General features: G+C 43.7%; 1 long non-coding RNA gene across 1 annotated transcript; it reads right to left on the bottom strand.

Moving 5' to 3' along the window:
- Positions 1 to 964: 964 nt before the first annotated feature.
- LOC307220201 lies at positions 965 to 21,902 on the bottom strand. Its single transcript, XR_013840767.1, has 5 exons — positions 21,727 to 21,902; positions 21,352 to 21,456; positions 12,731 to 12,833; positions 10,861 to 11,209; positions 965 to 1,225 (listed from the first exon to the last, which is right to left on the bottom strand). It is a non-coding gene; the product is annotated as an uncharacterized lncRNA (long non-coding RNA).
- Positions 21,903 to 24,271: the final 2,369 nt, after the last annotated feature.

Below are 24,271 nucleotides of genomic sequence, written 5' to 3'. Positions count from 1 at the left end.
TCCAGAATGCGGCAGCTGGACTGGTGACTGGGAGCGGCCACTGAGACTGCATAACACCAGTCTTGAAAGACCTACATTGGCTCCCAGTACATTTCCGAACACAATTCAAAGTGTTGGTGCTGACCTTTGAAGTCCTAAGTGGCCTCGGTCCAGTATACCTGAAGGAGCATCTCCACCCCCATCGTTCTGCCGGGACACTGAGGCCCAGTGCCAAGGGCCTTCTGGTGGTTCCCTCACTACGAGAAGCCAAATTACAGGGAACCAGGCAGAGGGCCTTCTCGGTAGTGGCACCCGCCCTGTGGAACCCCCTCCTACCAGATGTCAAAGAGAAAAACAACTACCAGACTTTTAGAAGGCATCTGAAGACAGCCCTGTTAAGGGAAGCTTTTAATGTTTGTTGGACTATTGTTTTTTTAATGTTTTTTTAATATTAAGTTGTTGTTATAAGCTTCACAGTGGCTTGTCTCTTCAGCAGTACATAAAATCAGTGCCACAGATTCAGTGTTCTTGGACCACCTGTGCAAGGGCTTTTGTTCCAGCACAAAGATGCAAAAAGAGGTTGGGCAAAGAGAAATTCAGTGCGGAAGAGGCAAACTTCTTTTTTTAAGCTTGTCTCTTCAGCTTGTCTCTTCAGCTTGTCTCTTCAGCAGTGCGTAAATTCAGTGTTCTTGGACCACCTGTGCAAAGGCTTTTGTTCTAGCACAAAGATGCAAAAAGAGGTTGGGCAAAGTGAAATTCAGTGCAACAGTTTTGCTAGCAGATTTCATGGTGCAACAGCTTGCACAACCAGAAGCATTGTTTATTGTGGGTCATCAAGGTATTCCATGTGTTTGTGTATGCATGATGTTTCTTTCCTTTCCCGACTGATGTGCTTGATCTGATTTTTTTAAAAAACAAAACAAAACAAACCCTTGTGTCTAGTTGCACAATTAGTTGCACAACAGATACTGCTAGGGTAACTAGCTCATCACTAAGCAACATTTAATTTAGCATGCTGTTGAATTCCATCCCCAAATTTTCAAAGCAAATATGCAAATGTACCTCAAGAAAGTTGAGTTTTCAAACAGGTAGGCAGTATTCATCGTGGCAGTAAAATGCTAGTTTTATAGCAGACTTTTTTCACTCCGTTCCATTTCCATAAAACAGCATACTTACAAGATGTTGCCTCACTCAATATAAGCACTCATCAAATAAAATGCCGGGCAAATGTCCATATTTGCAGGGCCTGTGGGATGAGTTTATTAGAAACCATTTTAACACACAGGCAAAGATGCTTTTCAAATCCCCTAAATCTATATGACAATGTTTCATCCGCCATGTTCATTCCTGACATTCCTAAATCTCTCATATACAAATATCTTGCACTTTTTTTTTGATACTAATTTTTCTTTTCCCCATGCTCTCTTTATGATTGCCATTTTTTAATTTGCATTAGTTATGTTAGAGAAATCAGAGACAGGAGTGGAAATTAGGGTGATGTGAGGCGGGGGGAGACAGAAAAGTAGGGGGTAGGGAATGTAATGGAGTACAGTGGTACCTCGGGTTACATACGCTTCAGGTTACATATGCTTCAGGTTACAGACTCCGCTAACCCAGAAATAGTACCTCGGGTTAAGAACTTTGCTTCAGGATGAGAACAGAAATCGTTCTCTGGCAGGAGGCCCCATTAGCTAAAGTGGTGCTTCAGGTTAAGAACAGTTTCAAGTTAAGAACGGACCTCCAGAACGAATTAAGTACTTAACTCGAGGTACCACTGTACTGTCGATATGTATCACTCCATATTGCTATATGTCTTTATTTATGATCATAAATATAGTGTCAGGAGTAATTGCCCCCCCCCAAAAAAAAATCTCCTCCCTACCAAAGTAAGACTTCAATATCTTTTTGGAGTAAACCTAGACAGCCATGAAAATGGTCAGGGATTATAGGAGACACAGTCCAACAACATGGGGAAGATCACAAGTTCCTCATCCCTGTCATATATTCAATTTCCCTGATGCTTGAGCAGCAACTGATTTCATGGCATGTGAAGCTTCCAAAGGAATGAATATTTTTATAGAACTGGTCCAGAGAAATTCCATATACAGGGAGAGGGAATATTCCTGGATATGTATACTGGGACGTATTTAGAAAGTGTTAGTATATGTCCCTATGGACTGTCGCCTCTTTAACTTAGGTAGTAGGATAATGGATCCTTGTTTTCCCACTTCTGGAATGATGTTTTGCCTTAAAAAAAGAACATATGCTACACAGCCCAAGAAACAACATATTTTCCTTCTGCAACTGCTGCCAGCCAACTGCTCTATTTAAATCTAGTAGGATGGCAAGAAGATTATCTCCCCCCCCCCTTCCTTCCCCTTTGGGTATCCACCATCTGCTTTTTGTTGTTGTTTTTAAATTGAAACTCTTCCTGATTAAGAAAGGAAACATGCCAGCTTTATTCTGGCTTATTTTTAAGGTCTAGCATGCTTATTCAAAAAACATTAAGTAAACCACAACAGGCTAGCTTTGGATTTACCTATAGGCACTATGTATAGTTAAATTGTGTCCTCCCTAAAGGACATGATTGCGGTGAGACCTGGAGACTGACCACCTGTGTTGTGGGTGGGTAAGATTGGTCAGCCACAACACCCGATTGGTAGGTCCCTCAATGTTGGGTTCAATCTGGCCAATGGGCCACAGTCTAAATGGGTCGAGGGACCTATATATACACATGCACATGACCCAGAGCTACCTCTTTTGGCTCGTGCATCGGAACACCTGCCCACCTCTCCCTACTTTTAGGGCATTGTGTGCTTGATCTTGCTATGCCGTTGTGCGTCGTCTGTCATTGGGACAGGGGCACGGCAGGAATTTCCCCACTTGGCTGATTGGCTGTTGCCATTTGGGTTTCACCTGCCGCATAGCAAATTGTCACAACTTGTAAGGTTGCGGAAAGGCACTGATTCAGGTGATAGGGATGGGAGAACGGTCTCGCCATCCCCATGTAAAGGATATTCCTTTAAATAAATCCAGGGACTCACCTGGTTTGGTCAACCCCCAAGAGGGGGTTGTGCCTGTGCCTGAGTCCAGGGGAGCATCTGGGAGGTGAACATAGTCTTTTCCTGGCTTTTTGCCTACCCAGGTGTTCACCCTTGGCTGACCTATGATAGAGCTCTGGGTCAGCGCTGCCTGCAAGGGTGCAGGGAGCTAGTCGAACCAGAGCCTATGCAACCACTCACCTACTGTAATCAATAAAGTTGTGGCCTAAATTCTGCCAAAAGCCAAAACTAAAATTTGAGTCAAGTGTGACTTTATTTAGGGGGGAGATCTCTGGGTCTGAACACGCAAAAGCTATGCAGAAACTGAACAATAAGCCTCCCCCCCAACCCCTCTAGCTGATCTTTTGCAATCTCTCCAACCCCCTTCACTGCCCTACTTGGTCATAAATCTTATTAGTCTCAATGCCTAATGTGTAGAGCTGCATTCACATAGCCAGGTGTTCTAATTCCATAACATTTCCATAACTGTTAATTCCCACATTGTACCTGAGTTTTCACATGATGTAAAAGCCACTTCTGGAAACATAGCAAAATCTAGTGCAAGTTTAGTGGTCATTTTTGCTTCCGGAGGGGGGCGGGGAGTTTACAAATAACATGAAAATGAGTGCCAAACTTGTGCTATTCATGTTGGCTTTTGCACTGTTTGAAAGTGCATATATACCGGTAATGCTGAAATTAACAGTTAAGGGAATGCCAGAATAGTGTACATTGAAATGAGTTCAGTGTTTTATGAGACTTACAGACCCTCCAAGTGTCCCTATTTTCCAGGGATGCCCTGGATTTTGAGAAGCCGTCCCACTTTCTGATTTGAACCCAGAATGTCCCCCTTTTCCTTAGGAAGTCCCTATTTTCATTGGAGAAATGTTGGAGGGTATGGAGTTTTTCGACCCCTGAGCCACCTGAAGGCAATTCTGTATAAGGAAGTTTTTTAATGTTTAGTGTTTCATTGTGTTTTTATATGTGTTGGAAGCTGCACCAAATGGCTGGGGCAGCCCAGTAAGATGTTGGGGGGGGGTATAAATAGTAAAATTATCATTATGGAATGGGACGTCTCTATTTTCATCAGAGAAATGTTGGAGAGTATGGACTTGCATATGGCTGTGCTTTGAAATACTCGAGATTTTATGAAATGTAGGCTTCGACTATAAGTGTCGTGACTCACAATATAAGGTGAAGGAACTTTTGTAAATTATGCTACGTTTGATTTCGACAGAGCATTCATTCTCTTACGTTTTACTCTGCTGAGAAGAGAGTGATGAATTAAACAGAATATATGCATACTCTTTAACTCTCTTTTTAATGCATACCTGAAACAGTTCATCATCCCCAATCTGAAAGAGAGATGGAAGAAGTTGGTCGGCCTAAAAGCAAAAGTTATTTCTGAAGAGTGCCGAGACGAGAAAGTAGTTGTCTTTTTGTCTTTGAATAAATGTGGCATGGATAAACTAAATTAAAAATGGAATGTGTGAGAAATCTGACTGCACCATATATTTTGACTGACCTTTTTTTGTCACCAGAGAGAGATGCTCGAAATTATATTATATCTTATAATTATAAATATAATTAGGGCATGACCAAGTATTGTTGTTGACTGATGAGTCAGTATATACCAACTTCAAAGTCACTGCGTTATCTAAAAAGCAACAAATGCATTGCATGCAAATGTAACTAAGGAAGCTCTGATGGATTTTTAAAAAGAAATAAAATGAGTTTAGAATGGAGAGGCGGTGAGGGAGGGGTGCTAAAACTGTTCTCTGCCTGATGGCTTTACATTCCAAATTGCCGTGCCAGTTTATTTTACTTTTCCAGGTAGCAACAACTGTGTTATCCGAGGAACCACTTACATGCAAGGGGGTGGGGGATAAGGCAAGCTATAAATTAATTGTTGGCTGTATTTTATCCTGCCTTGTGCTAAAGATCTCACAGAAGAGGCCTGCACACAATTAATGTATTTTATCCTCTCAACCACCATTGGGCCGAGAGACTGTAACTTCCCCAAAGCAAAGACATGCATGTGCATTTGATAGGAATACAACGCATCTCATCATTGTAGGGAAAACTCTGACTGGATGACTTGTGTGCCTGTTTAATCTGTTGTCCCTGGTTCTAACTGTTGATGGGTAGTGTCAGGACCTCTGCTCTCCTTCTTATAAGTCTTCTTTGTTTTTAAAACGGATTTGGATGGATAGTTCTTCAAACTGAGGACTCATTCAAATACAGTGGTACCTCTAGATATGAACTTAATTCGTTCCGGAGGTCTGTTCTTAACCTGAAACTGTTCTTAAATAGAGGTGTGCTGTCACTAATGGGGCCTCTTGCTGCCGCTGCGCTGCCAGCTCATGATTTTTATTCTCATCCTGGTGCAAAGTTCTCAACTCGAGGTAACTCTTCCAGGTTAGCGGAGTTTGTGACCTGAAGCATTTGTAACCTGAGGCATTTGTAACTTGAGGTACTACTGTATAGGATTGTCCCCTGTAATGTAGGACACCTGGTCACCCTATTCTTTAGAGCAGAGGTCAGCAACCTAAGGCCCATGGGCCACAAGCGGCCCACAGAGATCGTTTAACCAGCCCACGAGCCACCTCCGAACCAAGCCGCCTGCTCGGTGAGTCCCCCTGTGCTGCGCTAAACCAGCGCAGTGCGGTGCGGGGACTGGCTTTCACAGCACTGGAAATCGCATCTGCGCAGACAGAGATGGAAACGCTAACGCACGCGCGCAATCAGGCCCAAGAAGGGATCTCCGCTGGAGTGAACTGGCCCAGGTGAGGTAAACCTTGCCAACTCCTGCTTTAAAGACACTTGCCATGCTTTTTCTCTGCAATTTCAAAGGCAGACCCATCTAAAGTGTGTTACAGTAGCCTAACCTATAGATTCCTGGCACACTGAAAATGGGAAAAGGGTCTTTGAGGTGGAGCCTTGACCCTTTGTTTGGATTTATGGCAGGGTTTTGTGTTTGTTTGTTTGTCAATGATGGATCTTAAAACTAATCAAACTTTAATGGTCATTTGGGTGTTCAGATGATTGTATTGTGAGTCACCCTCTGGATTTAATTTGCCATGGGGCAGGATATATATTTGTTACATAAAGCGTTTTCTCCTTCATGGAGAGCGCGTGTTGCGGTGGGGGCCGCCAGGACACTCCAAAGTTGTGGGGCGGGCTAATTGACCATTGGCCACTGATGCGACTGGGCTTCCCTTGTCGTTGGGAAGAAGTTAACGTTGCCATTTGTTGATTGACAACCAGAAATGCTAAAACTCTTTGCACAAGGCTAGGGCTTCCTCTTTTCGCCCGTGTATCGGATTGCCCGTCCCCCCCTCCCTAGAATTAGGGTTGTTTGGTTGACCTTGCTATGCCTGTCATGGGGTCGTCCGCTCTTGGGGCAGGGGCCCGGTAGGAATTTTGTCCATCTGCCAGATTGGCTGGGCCAGTTGGTTTTTGCCTACTGCATAGCAAATCATCACAACTTGTAAGGTTGCGGTTAGGCATTGGTTTATGGTTTGGTTGGTTGAGGGGCATGGATTGGCTGTGCCTGCCCCTCTAATGCTGCTGCTGCAAGGGATTCCATTAAAGGAATCGGGGGCTAACTATTGCTTGTCCACCCTGTCAAGGGGGCTTGGGCCGCTGCAAGAGCTCCTGGCTGCATTTGGGGTGGGCTGAGGGCAGGTTCCCTGCTCCGTAGCTAGCCCCAAGTGTATTCCCCTTTTCTGACTTTTGCATGTGTGCAGAATGTCAAACTGTCCCCCATGGTGGGGGCAGCTAGTCGCAACCAATGCCTAAGCAACCACTCACATGTTTGTATTTTAATAAAGTTGCGGCCAAAATTATGCCAAAAACCTTAAACTAAAATTTGGGTGTGATGTGTGAGTTATTTGGCGTGGCCCTGGGGACCTCGACACACAACAACAACGGTGACAAAAACCAGCCCACAGTCCTTTCCATTTAGAACGATCCACTCTGTTGAAGTTCTTCTATCATCCAGATGTTAAAGTGGGCTGCATAATTCAGAATATCCAATGAGGAAATGTAATATAAATTTCATCTGCTTTCAGCATCCCAGAAGCCTAAACAGAGCAGGAAAAAGGTACGCCGGATAGAACACCTACCAAGTATTCATTTCACATTCACGGCATCCCAGTAAATGAGAGAAAGGTATGATAAACTGATGCATGAATATAAATTGGATGATGCTTCCACTGCAGGACATCAACAAAGTGAATTGGAAAGCAAGACGGCAATCATAGATTACATTTGGTGATTTCGCCCAGAAGGCTTTAGTTGTTCCAACCGGCAATAGGCGTAGAGAATTCAAAAGACAGAATGAGGAATTCCAAGCTTATAAGAAATGAGTCAAAGAGCAGAATGTTACTCCTGGGTACCGTACTGTATTTCAAAATGCTTTTCTCCATCATCCCCTTGTAAATATATTTAATATATTTGGATAGACTTGACCAATTTGTGAAAAATCAAGCCTGGCGGGGGGTGGAGGTGGAATTGATTTGCAGTGGGGAAGAGGGAATCAAACCTGCAAACAGAAAAGCTAAGTAAGACAGTGAAAGGTTTATAATAAGGAATCCGATGCTGTTCTCTAGACTGGATGTTTTAAAGTGGAAAATGCTCGTCCTGTTTTAAGCCAGAATTGCTTGTGCACCTAACAGAAAACCGCTTAGACCTATGTAAAAAACTGCTCAGACCCATACTGTCCAGGCAAGAGACAAATGGAATTGTGGACAAGCCCTCAGTAATCTTCATGGCTGAGTCCACATTTAAAGCTGCTTCTCTCCAGTCTGAGTCATAGAATCATAGAGGTGAAAGGGACTCTCAGCTAAGGTCTCCAAGTCAGATGGCCACCCAACCTCTGCTTAAAAATCTCAAAGGAAGGAGAATCCACCACCCTCTGAGGGAGTTCATCCCACTGTTGAACAGCTCTTACCTCTTGTTGTTCTTGGGTGTTTTTTTCAAAAAAATTATTGATTTTCCAGATTTTTTTTTAAAAAAAACAAATAAACTAACAGACAAACATACATCTCCACCGTAATTAAATCAAACTTCATAACATTGTTAAGTGGCTTCCTCGTATCCCCCTGGTTGAATTTCAGTATATATCATTTTAACGGTTTTCCAAAACCTAAATTCTTAAAAGTTTAACTTAATGACTTAACATCTTTCTTTCTTAACAATTCAACTTTAAACATATTACTTCATCACATTATAAATTTAAATCCTAAGCCTATCTGGTATTTGCAGGCTTTCCAATTAGGTTAATTTAGCATATTTAACTAAATAGGCTTTAAATTTCATCCATTCTTCCTGGTAGTCCTCCTCCTTCTGGTCGTGGACTCTTCCGGTCAGGTCGGCTAGCTCCGAAAAGTCCATCATCTTCATCTACCAATCTTCCACAGTTGGTACTTCTTGTGTTTTCCAATTCTTAGCTAATAAAATTCGAGCAGCAAATGTAGCATACAAAAATAATTTAACATCTTTCTTGGGCAGTTCCAAACTTGTTATTCCAAGGAGAAAGGCCTCTGGTTTCTTAATACATGTGCATTTCAACATTTTTTTTCAGTTCATTATAAATCTTCTCCCAGAAGTCTTTCACCTTGGGCAGGTCTACCACATATGGAAAAAGGTACCTTCTTTTTCTTTACATTTCCAGCAGAAATTATCACTATTGTGATAAATCTTTGCTAATTTTACAGGAGTTAAGTACCATCTATACAGCAATCTTCTTCTTGTTGATATTTATACCCCTCCTCTTTCCCAGAGAAGAACCCAAGGTGACTTGCAGATTAAACTGAAACAACTAAAAACACTGAAAAAAGAATCATTAAAAAGCAATTAAACATTTGTTTGTTTGTCCCATATCTGGGACAGAAATCAATCCAGCAAATGCAATTGTTTTGTTGTTGTTGTTGTTACTGCTGCTGCTGCTGCTGCTGCTGCTGCTATCAGTACACAAATGATATGCAACTGACTACACCCCATTTTCATTGTCTTTGATTTGAAATGAATGGGGTGGAACGACATAATGACAACATAACTTATATAACTTTGCCCCAATAGACAGTGAGATGAATAATATAGCTTTTGGTGGAAGACAAGCTGCAACAGAATGGCAACAGTGCAAGGAATACAGGATGGGATAAGGAACAATGCCTTCTTGCATCCCTATCTGCTGCTGATAGATGACCAAAAAGGAGACACACACAGCAGTGATTGGCCCTTGAGGGGCTTATGTTTTGATAGCTGTTGAAAGAGGCATTCAGACATTTCATCCTAAACAAGCACCACAGTTGATGAAAATACAGATATGACCATCTCAACAGCACACACATAAGGCTGTAGTTGTTTCTCTTGGGTCCATTATTATTATTATTATTATTATTATTATTATTATTATTATTTGTTTCAGTGGTACCTCGGGTTAAGAACTTAATTCATTCTGGAGGTCCGTTTTTAACCTGAAACTGTTCTTAACCTGAGGTACCACTTTAGCTAATGGGGCCTCCCGCTGCTGCCACGCCGCCAGAGCACGATTTCTGTTCTCATCCTGAAGCAAAGTTCTTAACCTGAGGTACTATTTCTGCGTTAGCGGGGTCTGTAACCTGAAGCATCTGTAACCTGAAGTGTCTGTAACCCGAGGTACCACTATATTGTTGTTGTTGTTGTTGTTGTTAAATGTATTTTTATTAAAGATTTTCTTGGTCTACAAAAGTATGTGCAATGTCTCTCTCTTTTTTCAAGCAACATTTTTATGGATCAGTTTTCTTTGTTGAGACATTAGGAAGAAAAGGAGGAGAGAGGTGGAGGGGGAGAGGTGGGGGGGTCGGGTGGTGATGTTTCTATTTTACTTAATATATGTGGGGTTTTGTGTCAGCGTCCCTTGTTACAGGTTCTTTGCTATTCACTTGTGTTCCTTTGGTGGTGAGAGAGGTTGGGATTGGCCTAGGGTGTGAGTCCAATATTATTTTAAACTTTTATTTATCATCTGCTTGTAAATCCACAGTACTCTGTTGCAGTCATCTTCGTCGTCGTCCCCCTCCCACCACCCGTTAAGATCAAGGGCAAGAACACATATGTTTGTTTGCAGAATATGCTTCAAAAAATTCTGACTGGTTTCAAGATGAAAAGACAGGGAAGTAACTCAGCATGTACTGTGGAACGGAATGGCTGGAGCAGTTTGACAGACCCTTTAAGATGTCATTTTTAAATAAGGAGGTGCTTCAGGTTTTTAAGCTTGCTAGAAACCACTTGGGCACCTAAGATCCTTCAATCACAGCATTCTGGTCCAGAACAACTGAGTAGAGGTATTGTTTTGTCTTCACACACAAAATATGCTCCTGTTTTACATTGACAATGCTTTACAAAAAAAGGAAACACACACACACTACTGGAATCATCCATCATGATAACAGAAAGGAAGCAGGATAGTATTCAGACAGCTCTACACCCAGAACAGCTATACCCTCACAAATAGGTGTAGTAATATACCTGTTTTCTGAAATTTCATTTGAGAGCAATTTGGATGGGAAAAGCAGAAAGATGCTTTGGGAATAGGATAATAAAGGTTAGCCAAAAAGTCTGACTTAATAGGGGACTTTATAAATAGTGATATCATAAAAACTGCTCTTATTTTAGAGACATTCCTATTGTGCATTTATCAGGAAGCAGCAAGTACTCATTTGCCTTTCATTTACTTTTTAGCTACCTGCCTATTATTCTTTCTTATTTCCTCCCCATCTCTCTCATTTTCTTGCATCCAACTACATAACCATCCACCCCATTCTTCTCCTCCTTTTTCAAGCTGGTTTATGATACTTACCTCTCCTTTTGTAAAGCCTCCTGTCATATCAATTGAGATGTACCTTTCCCAGAACCACCTGAAGCTTCTCAGACAGATGGAAATGCAACATGAAGTAGGGGCTCTTTTTGAAGATCTACAAAGGAATCGAAGAAGTATGACTGATACTAATTAGAGGCAGCAACTTTAATACAGCCTGAAGACTCAGGAGTTTCTAGCAGCAAGATAATTGTCCTTCTTCCTACTGTCTCTTTCTTCTTCTCCTGATTACTCTTCATTATGGAAGCAGATAAATAAATGCCAGTGAAGAGATAAAGGCCTCATGTGTAACTGTTTGTTGCAGTCTTGTTGCAAAGTGAGAAGACCTCCCCTGTTTGTGATTAATAATAATAATAATAATAATAATAATAATAATAATAATAATAATATACCCCGCCCATCATGCTGGGTTTCCCCAGCCACTCTGGGCGGCTTCCAACAAAATATTAAAAATACATTAAAACATCAGTCATTAAAAAATTCCCTAAGGGCTGCCTTCAGATGTCTTCTAAATGTCAGATAATTGTTTATTTCTTTGACATCTGATGGGAGGGCATTACACAGGATGGGCGCCACTACCAAGAAGGCCCTCTGCCTGGTTCACTGTAATTTCACTTCTCACAATGCAAGAACCACCAGAAGGCCCTCGGTACTGGACTTCAGTGTCCGGGCTGGAACAATGGGGGTGGAGATGCTCCTTCAGGTGTACTGGGCTGAGGCCATTTAGGGCTTTAAAGGTCAGCACCAACACTTTGAATTGTGCTCGGAAGCGAGATTGTTGTGGGTTGCTGGATTTGACAGTGTGGCTCTGAATACCAGTGTTGGGAGTTTCAGGTAGGCAGAGTGCTATTGGGTTAATTTCCAGCTTGCAGACATCTCACAGACATCTGGCTGGCCACTGTGAGAGCAAGATGCTAGACTGGATATCCCATTTGCCTGATCCTGCAGGATCATTTTATGTCCCTATGTTGCTGGTGCTGAACAATGGGTAAAGTGGATGGCCCCATGACAATGCTGACTGAAATGCATCTTGGGTTTTGAATGGACTTTCCCCCTGAGCCAATATATTTTGTTACGTATGAGGTCCAATTCATAGAGAGATCCATGCTCTTAACCTATGTGCTGGATCATGGCAAAAGCAACCAGAGCATGTGTAACACCAGCCAGTCAAAAGGCATTTGGAGAGTATCACAATGTAGAGAAATTAAAAATCACTCAGGTGCCTTTTTGATTCACTGAAAATGACCTTATTCAGTCACCCTAACATTGCATGTCTTCAGAGTGCTCCAGGTTATCATCATGAGCACATGATAATTAGAAATCTGACACAAGGGTATGTGGACTGTCTGGCTAAAGTAATGAAATGTAAAGCAAAGGGTGATGTAATAGGTAGAAGGCACATTCATGATGTGTAAGGGATGTCAGAAAATTCTGACAGAAACAAGAGTGGAAATTGCCATGTCTGGAACAAAAACCAATCCAACAGGTACATTTCCTTTGCACTGAAATGAATGAAGTGGAATAACAATAATAATGTATTTTACGCAGTGAATTACATGTTACATAATTTTGCCACAGCAGACAGCAAGTTTAGTATCTAGCTGATCAGGTTTTTTTATGGAAGATGAACTGCAGCAGAAAAGAAACAGGGCTTCATGCCACAATTTCAGCGTGGAATGGAAGATGTTGCCTTCTTACATCCTTAAATGTAGCTCTAACATCTTCCACATTGACTTCAAATAGTTACTGAGATGAAAGAAATATATTGCTATTTGCTCAGCCTCTTGCATGAGGAAATAGTGTTTCTTTGCTCTTTCTGTGGGCAAACATCTAGTTAACTATCATAATATACCTGAGATAAGGAGAATAGTTTGAATGGACTTAGATCTTTACTTAGGTTCTATACCACAGGGAGAAAATACTGTGCTCAGCTTACATGTTCACATCAGAAGCATCTACAAACATAGATAAAAATAACTGCAAAGGGATCCAGGTAGGCTGAAATATTTCTGAACAGCATTTTGATGGTCCAGAATCTGTAAACCTGTGACATGCTTCACTGTTCTTTTTCATTTGTCTCTATAGTTTAAGCTAGATGTCAAGTTGCTCCTAACTCCCAAAGAGAAAGCTGGGCCAATTCAAATTATTCCGTTGGAGATACTCTAAGAAATTCACTTGACAAGCTAGTGCATTCCCTCCAAATAATCTCAACTTTGCAATGGTTCCCAACCCCATTGTGTGGGGAATGTTATTTATATGGTGTAATTTTTGAAAGTAACTAATGGTAGGCACAATAAATTCACAAATAGGGAGCCCACAGGGTAATGTTCATGAAAGGAGATCTCCATACAACTCAATATTTTATTCCTTCTCCTCTCCTAGGCACAAACTCTTTCTTTCTTTCTTTCTTTCTTTCTTTCTTTCTTTCTTTCCTTCCTTCCTTCCTTCCTTCCTTCCTTCCTTCCTTCCTTCCTTCCTTCTTCTTAATTTTGTATACTGCCCTTCATCTGAAGATCACTGAGCAGTTCACAACATAAAAATACAAAACACAAAATACATAACAAAAAACACAGATAAATCAATAACCCCTCTCCCTTAAACACATTTAATAGGCCATAGATTATTTAATCAACCCAAAGGCCTGGTTATAAACTAATGTTTCTGCCTGACACTTAAAGATAATGTTATGAGTTTGGGATGTTAAGCTACGTACCAGACCCATCTGATCCCTCTATCTAGCAAGTTTTAGAAGGCTTTTCATTATTGGAATAGCCAGGCTAGCCTTCTGGTGAGATGGTAGCCTGGGTGAGGAGACTTTAAAGAGGATTAATGGGCCCCGTGAGAGACAGTAAATATGTGGGTCCCTCTCCCTCCATGGAAAAGACCAGAGTTTGGAGCAAAGGTAGCAGTGATGTGACCTAAAGATAAAGCTACAAACTGGAGAGAGAGCCAGGGCAATGTTTGAGAGCATTGTTTGAGTTGAGGCTGTGGCTATGGAAGAAATTTTAGAATATCCAGCCTATTGTCAGAATTCTCCCCCTCCCGATGGTTTCAAGGAGCTGGGAGGAAACAAGAAAGCTTTTACTTATGATTTATTCAATCACTGCGATAACAGGCAAAGAATCCCAGTCTTTCCTCCATAATGAAGTTGCTCACTCTGGCTCCTCCTCCTTTCCCCTTTCCCAACAGGATTGGCCCCTACGGAAGCCTCCCGTTGACAAACGCCTCTGTGTATGTTGCTCTTGTACCCTTTAAGACAGTCGTGTTTTAGGGGATGGGGGATCCTCTATGCTGTCTAATGAAGTGTTCCCTGGCTATTCTGTCTTCCCCCCTTCACTTCTCCTAACTCTGCATAGCTTGGCTGCTTGCCCCTCTCTGCCTCATTATCTCCCTCTTGGCTTGGCTGCAATTCAATGTTGTTTCTCTCTCCCCTGTCAGATACAGGAGAATGGGGAGGCAATCTCCACCATTAAGCCTGCCTCTCCATTCCAGTCCTTGACACCTACTGGCATCAAGCAGGCACCTGCTAATTTTTCCTTTTGTTTATGGAAGCCTATCCAGACATACAGAAGTTGACGTGTGCTTTAATCTGTTCTTATCTTAACTGTTGATTTTAATTAAATTGCAACTTTGACTTTCATGGACAATTTGAACGTTTGTTTGTTGACTTTGCAACCCACTTAGCAGTTGTATTAACAATCAGGGGCTATATAAAATTTGCTAAATAAATAATCTATTAGAACTCACCCAGTGAGACAGTGCCACCATGCAATGACTTTTGAATTTTTATTTATTTACCGTATTGGCCCGAATATAAGCCGCACCCAAATATAAGCCACAACTTTAAAAAAATCAAGGGGGGAAGGGGGGAGACATTACCCGAATATAAGCCGCTCCCTTAAAATTCTGCAGGCACTCATGCTCCCGGGCTGCTTCCTGGGGCAGGGGGAGCCGCACTGCTTTCTTGGCAGCCTTCCCCCCTCCCTTCTTTCTCATGGCTCTGGGGAGGCTTGGGAGCAACAGGCAGGATGGGCACCGTTGTCCGCCCCCCCCCTACAGCATTGTGGCGTCATCCTGTGCAGGAGGGATGGCACTCTTCATTCTGGCCTTCGAAGGCAAGGCAGGGCCACAGACCTAGAGCAGCTGTTTCAGCAGTGATGTCATAAGGTTGTGAATAAAAGCCGCATTTTAACTTTTCATGGTTTGCATTTGGGGGGAAAAAGTGTGGCTTATATTCAGGCCAATACGGTATTTATTTATTAAGTTTGTATACCACCCTTCAACCAAAGTTCTCAGGGCAGTTCACAGCATAAAAATACAAAATTAAAAACACAAAATACATAACAAAAGCAACAAGGAGAAAGCAGTAGTACCAGTAGTTTCTGCTGGCAGAGGCAGTGAAACTGTTCCAATAGACCATGGGTCAGCAAACTAAGGCCCATGGGTCATATCAGACCCGAATGCCTTCTAGATCCGGCCCGTGGAGGGACAAGGAATCGCCACGTGGATCAACAGTGCGTGGATCACCAGCGCACACATTCTTTTCCTCTCTCTCCCTCTCCATCACACGGCGGCACTTTTCTCCTCAGGGACGGAGCAATCTAATCTCACACCAGGCGCCATCAACAGCGGGAGTGGCAGTCGGCTTACCCACCTGCTCACCTCAGCAGGGTGGCACTGTGAAGGTGGCGTGTGATGTTGGTTGCCGGCTGCTGCGTTTTCCTCCTGCTCCTCCTCCCTCTCCCTCAATCCGCCCTTCCTTCTTTCTCCACACCCCTTTTCCACGCCGCTTCCTCGCATGCTTCCTTCGTCACCGCCTGCCTGCCTGCCTGCCTGCCTGCCTCTCTCCTTCATTCCTTTTTTTTTTTTTTAATAATTTTTATTAACTGGCCAATCACATCAAATTAAATCACATCATATAAATTCTGAATTACAAAGCCAAATTTTTAAATTTTGTTGGGGGAACCCATACTTCAAGATCCAAAGGGGAATTCAGATCATCTTCTTATTACTGCGTTAATGTCCAAATCAGTCCCAATCAGTCCAAACAAAGTTCATAATTCTATCCAGTCTTATCTTGGTGTTGCCACATCATATCTTGTTCGTATAATTTCTCTTTTTCCTTTACGATCTCTTCTGTTAGTCTCCTTAAGCCGATAGCAAGTGTAATAATCCTGTGTGGATTTCCCGTTCCTCCACTAAGTCCAGATGGTTTCCATATATCTCCTTCGTAGATACCATCACTTTATCCATCGTAAATTTTGGCATTTGTCGCTCTTAAGTCCCACCGAGGAGTTGATTCACAATATGTAAACAACTCTATTTCTCTCTTTCTCCTCCCAGACCCAAGAGCTCCCACAATGCCTCACAAAATGGCGAACGGCATTTTTTCCTGACTGCGTCACTCCAAAACTCTTAGCTTTCCAGCTTCATCTTGAAACATTGCTTTGGATCGAAAGTTTATCTCCACACAGCCTTAAATCCACAGCTTAAGTCCTTAATTTCTGACTCATTAGGGGAGGGGGATTCTTGTTAAGTCACATAAAAAGGTAGAGGCAGGTTTTTCCCCCCCCTCCCCCCTCAGTCATTACCGTATCTTGACGTTCTTCTCGTATTTTATTGTTGTCTTGTTATCAGAGATCTCTTCTGTCAGCAGTATTTACTCCCCTTTTTCCTTGATGTATGTGCAATTAATCATGTCCAAATTATTTCTTTTAAAGATCATTGCAACCAGCGGCGCGAATCGGGGATGGCGTCGAGGAGTGCCGAAAATCCCACAGGAGGGCTTTGTGCCTAGTGCCCCCACCCCCACAAATTCGGGGGTGGCATAGGGCACAGCAGGCAAGGGCCGTCCCCCCCATAATCCTGGGGGAGTTAAGGAGGCTAATTACCCCCATCATAGCCTCCAAATTACCTCGTGTGGGTCGGAGAGATGTTATTGTCAGCCATCTTCCAATGCGCCACCTAGTGGCCCCCCCTCCTCTCTCCTTCATTCCACCCATGGCGTTCAGGTGGGCTGTTGCGGTGGCCACACAGCGATTCTTCAAACAGCTCTTGTTTATTCACAGGACAGAACTGAACTGAACTGAAGGGTTCAGCCAGCCTGCTTATATAGAGCTCCACCACAATGCAACAGTAGCAGCTTCCTGTAACTAGCCAATCACTGAACTGCACTTTCAATCCCTTATTTGCATATGTGGACCTGAGTGAAAACTATCAACAGTATCTCCCTGCTGGCCCAGGGTGAGAACTTCAGTACATAAGAGTCTTCTTCTCCATGGTGCCTCTTGGGAAGCAGCAGCAGCTCTGTCTGGGTAAAAGCTCTGTCGACGCCCCGGTTCCCCTACCTCTGTCCGCAGCTCCTCTGCCAGGGCTGCTGCTTCTGTCTTCACGGGCCAACGCAGCCTCCTACCTCGCCATGGCGCCTGGCTGGCTGGAGAAGCCCAACTGTGGCTATTGGGATGACAACTGGGACAGGTAAAGCGAAGCATGTTCAGGCCTCTTGGGGGAGGGCGAAAATTGTTACTTTTTTCTCTCTTCAAAATATAGTCCAGCCCCTCGCAAGGTCTGAGGGACAGTGGCCCGGCCCCTGCTGAAAAAGTTTGCTGACCCCTGCAATTGACAGTGGTGGTGGTGAACATTTTTTTCAGGAAGCTGAAAATGGTACCTTCTATGGGGAAATCAAAGGATGACAGGAGATTTTGGAAAGTCGAAAGAAAATGATTTTCCATACAGCACATAGTTAAAATGTGGAATTTACTATCTCAAGACGAGATGATAGACACCAACCCAGATGTTTTTAAAAGGGGGTTAGACAGATTTGTGGAGGATAAAGTTATTTTTTTTTAAAAAAAAGAATGGTGCTTTTTAAAGCAAAATATGGACCGCAGGTTTCCGTGTATGTTGTTTACAATGTTTCTTCACATCTTCATAGCTTGCAACCCTTCTCCAGAAATCAGAAAATAAGCCTACCAAGAGCTGACCAGAGAAGAAAGAGATGTGTGTTTTTTTAAGTGTGGTGACACAAACTTATTTGTCAGAGATCAAATCTCCTGTGTGCAGACTGATGCAGCTTTTATTTTGAGACTTTGATAATAACATCAAATTGCTATTGCACTGGGGTGCACCAAAACAGCAAAGACACTTTTAAAAGTACAGCACAAGAGGAGGGATAAAGGCCTTGAGAAACTTGCTGCTTTCACAGTTAGCTTAAAGACAAAATGTGGAACATTTTTTTCCAAGACATATTGCTGAGTCTGGACTCTATCCAACATAATGCAGTAAGAGAGGTAAATTGTAGTAGGAGCAATACTGCTGACATTCTCTCTCTCTCTCTCTCTCTCTTCTATTTCCCCTGCAAACTTCTAAAGCTATTTTGTTCTTCTGTGTACTTCTCACAGTGCTTGGAGGATTAATATTATCCTGTAAACTCATCACATACCTTGTATAAATAAAGGAAATGCCTTAGTCTAGTTAAAGCTAAGAAAGGTAAAGGACCCCTGGACAGTGAAGTCCAGTCAAAGGTGAATATGGGGTGCAGAATTCATCTTGCTTCAGGGCAAGGGAGCCAGCATTTGTCCACAGACAGCTTTCCAGGTCATGTGGCCAGCAGGACTAATCTGCTTCTGGGGCAACGGGACCTGTGGCATAGCGTGGGGGTGCAGGGGGGCCCGGCCGCACCGGGCGCAACATCTGGGGGGGCACGTTCGCCGCCTCCGGAGTTGCCGAAGAGCCTCGGGCGCAGGCTGTAGCAGAGCCCCATGTCTCGCGGAACCGACGAGCTGTGCGCGCGTCCGGGCTGAAGGCGTCTCAGCACTCGCCGCGGTCCCCGCGTGTCAGGGCCGCGGAGGGTGCACCAGGCAGCCCCTCCTCACAGCCCCGCCGCTGCCACTGCTGCTGCAGCTGCTGGCCCATGTTGCATTTTCCTTGCCTCTCTGCCCTCCTCCTCCTCCGGGCAAGCGGCGTCATTTAGGCGGCAGTGCCAGCGGCAACTCGCCTCAGATCACCTGACACAGACCCGCCGCCCCGTGGCTACCTTACCGTAAATACCCCAGCCCAGGCAGCAGCAAGAAGAAGCTGGCAGCAGCGGCAGGTTAGGGGTTAGGGGCACAAATTACTTGCCTTGCCCCGGGTTAGGGGGCGAAAATTACTTGCCTTGCCCCGGGTTAGGGGGCGCAAATTACTTGCCTTGCCCCGGGTGCTGACAACCCACGCTACGCCGCTGAACAGGACACCGTGAAGAGTGTTAGAGTGCATGGGACAGAGCAATGGGAGCTCACCCCATCATGGGGATTTCAAAAGCCAGCCTTCCAATCAGCAAGCCCAAGAGGCTCGGTGGTTTAGACCAGTGTTTCCCAACCTTTTTTGGGCAAAGGCACACTTGTTTCATGAAAAAAATCTTGAGGCACACCACCATTAGAAAATGTTTAAAAAATTAACTCTGTGCCTATATTGACTATATATAAAGTAACTCTCTTTAATAGGAATCAAATAAACACAAAGAAAGTATTTTATAATTACTTTATTATGAAATAGTAAGTAAACAGAAATATGAAAAATTATAAAATACTTTATTCAGTGCGCCTTTTGTCCCTCTCCTCGAAATGCTCCAACTCAATGTTCCTCCGCGGGCTGGCCATTGGAGAGCCGTGTCGCCCACACCGCAGCCCAATACAATATGAACCCTCCCCTCGCAAGCGGCAACCCCTCCACACTCCCCACCTTAAGCCTCCACACGCGCCCTGCCCAAAGGGATGCCCGCCCGCGCGCGAGGGGATCCTTTACCTCAGCATCCCGCCAAAAAAAAAAAAAAAAAAAAAAAAAAGAGGGTGGGAGACTGCGGTCCCTCAGAGGCTGGGCATTAGGAAGAAGCAGCTGCCTTCATCCAAGCAGGAGCAGCAGCAGCTGTAGCTGTAGTAGCGCCAAGCTGTGCCGGGGACTCCGTGCCCATGAGGGGAGGGAGGGGAGAGAGAGGAGAGGCAGCAGGTCGCCCTCTTAAGTCACGCGCGCGCAGGCACCACCACACATCCCTTGCGCCCTCTCGCAGAGCCCCTGCTCAGCACCTCCCGCCTCGGGGACGCCCGTCATGAGCCGCTGAGAGGCCGCCAAGCCTCCAGGCTGCTCCCATTCAGCCTTAGGCGCGCACCCGCCTCGGGAAAAGCGGTGCTGGGAGGCGGAGAGAGAGAGAGAGAGAGGACGCCGCTGGCCGCGTCCCACCCTCAGTCAGTTGGCTCGGAGCTACTGAGGAGAGGGAGGTGGGGACGACGGCGCGTCTGTTCCGCTCGGGGCCAGCGCGCCCCCGCCCCCCCTCTCCAGAATCCCCAACTAAATACGATGCGCTAAGGGAGGGGGGAGAACCCACCCACAAAGAGGACGCCTTTCTGCAGGGCGCCTAAGGCCTCTCGCCGCCCGACTTGCCCGCCTCCCTCCCACGGCACACCAGGCAACGTCTCGCGGCACACTAGTGTGCCGCGGAACACCGGTTGGGAAACACTGGTTTAGACCACAGCGCCATCTGCTCCCACCTTAGCCTAAGGCCCTATCAGCACTATACATCAAAAGCAATGCCATACCATGTTAAACAGCCATAGTTTCCCCCAGATCATCTTGGGAACTGTAGTTTGTTGAGAGTGCTGCCGGTTGTTAGGAAACCTCTATTGCCCTCACAGACTTACAATTGCCAGAATTCCCTGGGGAGAATGATTTATTCTTAAACTAAACTGGAAATGGTAGCTCTGTAGGCATCTCAGCCACATAATGATGGGAATCAAAGCTCCTATCTTCTGCATATAATTAAAAAAATGTGCAGGGTAGGGTCACTGTCCTATTTCTTGATCCAAGGATGTATATTTGAAGGATAGAATCATTTGAAACAAACAGATCCCATATATATTATTCTGTGAAGCGCCACGAAAATCAATGGAATCATCATCAACAAAAAAGGGAACTTTCTCAAATATGTGTAAACCAGTGGAATTGAACTCTGATTAATCAATCTGTGAGCTAAATGTTCCTTAAATCTTTTAGAGATTTTGAGATTTTTTCTCTCTCGAATATATTTCAGAGAAGTCTCAATCACCAAGAAGACAGTCTGAAGGACATAATTATACTAGGTTGGAGTTGTAGTTAATCACTTTTTAAAGAGTGAAGAGGGCTTGATGGATTTCTTTTAATTAAGCTTTGCAAATGACTTGGAGGAAAATATAAATAGCTCTTGCAACTTTCTTTATATTTTGCTGTAGTTTTCTACAGGGGGCTGAACATTCCTGAAATACAGCATTACGATTACAGAAATGGCATACTATGTACAAGTTTTTAATGTCAGAGTCTTTCAGAAACTCGAAGTGCACATTGCACCATCCCTACCAAGATGATCTCCGTATCAACCACTTTCTCATAAATAAGATCAATGGAAAAATATACCATGCTGAACAAAATATCACAAGCAATAGTGCACATCCACTTGCAGCTCACCTTATCTAGTATTTGGTGCCCTACAATCATCATCATCATCATCATTATCTAGAGATGAACCAGCAAATGTCCATGTTTGTCTCTCACAACTAAGTGTGTAGATACCTGTCAACAGATTGGTTATTAGGTAAGATCAGAAATGCACACAACTGATTTGTTGTTGTTGTTGTTTAGTCGATTAGTCGTGTCCGACTCTTTGTGTGGTTGTATGAATCCGTCCCAAAGCCACACATAAAGTTGATTGTTTGATGTGTACAGAGTTGTGAATGCATATCTACTGGCCTCAACTTGATGGGTTACAAACTGGCAAACCAATCTAAAACTTTTTCCCAATACTAAAAGTTAATATATCCCCCAAATAAAACTATTCATCACCTGCTATGGAGATCCATCTTGACAGGGCTGAGATGCAGTCTGACTGTTAACTGTTTCTGGCTTTACCAAGACTTAAAGCATATCCTCTTTGTGACATCACACATAACATCAGAATGGCATGTTTGCATTCAACCTAAACTATCTCCATGCCAACAGCAATGGCCAGTAAACTTCTGCAGCCAAGTAACCATCAGCCTGACTACCCAGTTGTTCAGATCTAGACTATTGGATGTTTAATTTTTGTTCTCATAATCAAAGCCTGGAGAAGAGCTGTGTATATTCTGAAAACCTGCTTCCACTGTTAAAGAAAACTATTTGTCAGGGCCTGGACAGAGGAGGAATGGTGGAGACCTCCTCCCCATCCTGACACTTCCAGAGAGGAAGAGGAAGATAGTATAATAATAATAATAATAATAATAATAATAATAATAATAATAATAAATTTTATTTATATCCCGCCCTCCCCAGCCGAAGCCGGGCTCAGGGCGGCTAACAACATTAAAACAGTGTGACATTATAAACATTATAAAACTGAATTAAAATCAAAATTGATGGCAACCATAAACTAAAGCTTTGTAAAGATTGCCAGAGGAGGGGGTCAGGCTGCGCCCTGACCAAATGCCAGGTGGAACAGCTCTGTCTTGCAGGCCCTGCGGAAAGATGTCAAGTCCTGCAGGGCCCTTGTCTCTTGTATAGATTAACAACAGGGGTTTGAGGGAAGGAGCAGCTCAGAGGCAGAGGAGGGGGAAAGTTGGGAAATCATGGAAGAGCCAGAACAACACCCAGCTGACATGTTGTCATTAGAAAGAATTCCAGACCCTCCATCTCTCAGAACCTGGCCTTAAAAGTAGGAGAGCAAAGAGCTCAAAGACAGAGGGCACCCGTAGAAGAGACGAATGAAGAAGTGAGAGAGATAGGGGGTGGAAATTCACTTGGGACACCACCATTATCCAAGAGGCTGGGTTCTATAGCCTCTCTCTGTAAAGGTTGAAATAAAAAAAGAAGCTTTTCCTTGTCTTTATAATTTCCTGGGCAACCAGCCAGGAGCTGCTGACAGCATCCTGACATGGAGTTCAGTAGCATCTGGAAGGCCAAAGGTTTCCTCATCCTTGGTGTAGGGAGAGAATGATTGAACTGGACTCTAGATGGTTTGAGGTATATAACATCAAAGGGGTTGGGGTTCAACGGGGCACAAGCCCCCAACCTAAAGTGTTTTGTGTATCTCCAAACACTTTAGTGAAACATTTACACACATCCCGCCCAAATAAAACTCACACAGATTGGAAGACTATAGGGGAAAAAAAAGTTTAATACATTTTTTAAAATGACCTCTTAGTATTAATGGTATTTCCATGCTCTCCCATAAGCAACAATTATCTACTAGAATGTGAAAAGGACTATTTTGTACTATTGGTTTTGTTGTTGTTTAGTCGTTTAGTCGTGTCCAACTCTTCGTGACCCCATGGACCAGAGCATGGCAGGCACTCCTGTCTTCCACTGCCTCCTGCAGCTTGGTCAAACTCATGCAGGTAGCTTCGAGAACACCGTCCAACCATCTCATCCTCTGTCGTCCCCTTCTCCTTTTGCCCTCAATCTTTCCCAACATCAGGGTCTTTTCCAGGGAGTCTTCTCTTCTTACGAGATGGCCAAAATATTGGATCCTCAGCTTCAGGATCTGTCCTTCCAGTGAGCACTCAGGGCTGATTTCCTTCAGAATGGATAGGTTTGATCTTCTTGCAGTCCATGGGACTCTTAAGAGTCTCCTCCAGCACCATAATTCAAAAGCATCAATTCTTTGGTGATCAGCCTTCTTTATGGTCCAGCTCTCACTTCCATACATCACTACTGGGAAAACCATAGCATTAACTATACGGACCTTTGTCAGCAAGGTGATGTCTCTGCTTTTTAAGATGCTGTCTAACTTATTAGAATCACTCAAATTTGATTTACAAAAATATTGGCTATCTTAGATTATTAAATAACCTCCTAACCATGATGGCTATGATGATGGCCTCCCACAGGCATTTGGTTGGCCACTGTAAGAACATGATGCTGGACTAAATGGGCCATTGGGTTGATCCAGCAGGTTCATATTTATGTAAGCTTTTGTACTTAGTACTTTTGCTTCACGTGCACTGAAAAATATATTACATGGTGAAATGTTGGTCCTCATAAATGCCATCAAGAGGTACCACAGCTCAGTGGCATGCAAGAAGTCCCAGGCTCTGTCCCTGGCATCTGCATTTACAAGAGACCCAGAGAGTAGGTGATATAAAAAGCTCCTATCTGAAGCGCCAAAGAGGTCCTGCCACTCAGAGTGGACAGGGCTAAATGAAAAAAAATAGCTTGAGCTATGACTGCTTCCTATAACCAGATTGACCTAACAGATACCCTCCAACATTTCTCTGATGAAAATAGGGACGTCCTATTCTATGCTAGTAATAATAATAATAATAATAATAATAATAATAATAATTTTATTCATACCCCACCCATCTAACTGGGTTGCCCCAGCCACTCCGGGCCGCTTCCAACATATATAAAA

Source organism: Podarcis cretensis, assembly GCF_951804945.1.
Source record: "Podarcis cretensis genome assembly, chromosome: 7".
Taxonomy (NCBI): Eukaryota; Metazoa; Chordata; class Lepidosauria; order Squamata; family Lacertidae; genus Podarcis; species Podarcis cretensis.
Note: the sequence above shows the minus strand (reverse complement) of the source record. Positions and strands in the feature narration are given on the sequence as shown.